The sequence below is a fragment of the Neophocaena asiaeorientalis genome, unplaced genomic scaffold (assembly GCF_003031525.2).
Source record: "Neophocaena asiaeorientalis asiaeorientalis breed wild unplaced genomic scaffold, Neophocaena_asiaeorientalis_V1.1 scaffold543, whole genome shotgun sequence".
NCBI classification, from domain to species: Eukaryota; Metazoa; Chordata; class Mammalia; order Artiodactyla; family Phocoenidae; genus Neophocaena; species Neophocaena asiaeorientalis.
The window spans coordinates 1237331-1239215 of record NW_020173671.1 but is presented as its reverse complement, the minus strand read 5'-3'; positions in this window follow the sequence as shown (position 1 = coordinate 1239215).

Here is a 1885-nt window from a genome sequence, read left to right as displayed (position 1 = left end):
GGGTACGCGGGCCCCTCACTGTCGTGGCCTCTCCCGTTGCGGAGCACAGGCTCCAGATGCGCAGGCTCCGCGGCCATGGCTCACGGGCCCAGCCGCTCCGTGGCATGTGGGATCTTCCCGGACCGGGGCACGAACCTGTGTCCCCTGCATCAGCAGGCGGACTCTTAACCACTGCGCCACTAGGGAAGCCCTGAGGGTTTTACTTTTGAAGTCAAACATTTATATAAGGCTTGCTGTGTGCCAAGCCCTCTTCTGAGCACTCTGTCAGTCATGAACTCATAATCCTTGTAAGAACCTTATGAGATAGGGATATTATTAGCTCCATTTTACAGAGGACGAAACTGAGACTCAGGAAAGTAATTTGCTGAAGCTCATATCACTAATGAGTAGAAGAGCAGGGATTTGAACTGAAATGGTCTGGTTCCAGTGTTTGGAGCTCTTAGTCAGCACCTGTGGGCAAGACGGGCTTGGCTGACATTATCTGACACAAATGGGTCTCAGCCATCTCTAGACAGGAGAGGGGATCCAGGTCTACCAGAAGTATGAGCTGTGACCTGGCTTGACTGGGCTTCTGAGCACACCCGGTCCAGTTAAGAGAACACACGTTAAATGAAGTGGGTCCCAGGACTTCCAACACAGACTGGAAATTGTAGCAGCAGAGGAAATTTATGCAGGCACCTGGCCTCCCCAGAAGGTTCGATGGAGTCTGCATTGATTGTGTTACTTTCGGAAACAGAAAGAACTTGACTTCGACCAACCTTGATTCCAATTCACAACTTAATTGTGTGACCCTGAGCAAGTTGCTCCAGCCATCGAGGAGGAAACCCGTCAGTTTTCTCACGGTGAAATGGGGGTCATCACACTTACCTTATAGGCTTGACAGGGTGATTAGAAAGATGCACCTGTAAAAAGAAAGAAGCTGGCAGAGTAGATGCTCAATATATGACGGTTGAGGGTGTTTGGGATTTTTTTTGGTTTTTTACTAACTCATAATCCTCAGATCACTCACCCTGGAAGAGTTTAGAGGCCTCCTCTCATTTCGGGGCTTTGAGAGCCCAGCTCCCCTGATCAGCCTCATGGAGATCGCTCAAGGGATCCCAGGTTCCTTGATAGGAATGTCAGGAGATGTGACTGTTCCGGAAAGGGTTTTAGAGCATGTAAGAGCAAGCGGGTATAGTGTGTAGGTTTCCTGGGGGGTTTGTCCGTTGCGTCAGTGCTGTTTATCTGCATCTTCGCTCAGGCCCTCCCAGAGTTGGGCAGAGAAACCCATACAAACCCCAAATCCGCCAAATCCTTTAATCTATCAGAGCTCTTTGAAGGGGTGAAAAATGCCTGTGGATAAGGGGAACCAGCAGATGTAATTTATTTTCATTTGCACAAAGCTTTTGACAAGGTCCCACCCTGAACACTATTACAATAAAGAAAATGGGTCACCATCCGGGGAAGCTTTGTCCTGGGTGGAAGACTGGCCTTGGAGGAAGGAAACAAAGGGTTCAAATAAAAGGATGATTCTCTGGGTGGGGAAAATCGTAGGGGACCTCTGAGCCCAGAGTTGGGGCTTGGCTCACTGAACATTTACACAAAATCTGAAGGAGGGGGTCCCCTCAGTGAGACCAGCAAATGTAGAGGTGGGCCTGGAGTGACATCAGGAGGAAGACGGTGAATTGCAGGATCTCTAGAAGTTGTGCAAGTGGTTCGTGGGACACAGACAGGTTTGGCAGAAGGTGATGTATTGGGGGAGAAATAATTTGAAATACTCTTCTAGGGTGAAAGGTTATCGAGCACAATTGAAAAATACCATTTTAGGACTCAAATACAAACTCTTTCCCTAAGACAGTTTCTCCGCAGAGGTGCTGTTGGCAATTGGGGCAGAATAGTCATTCAG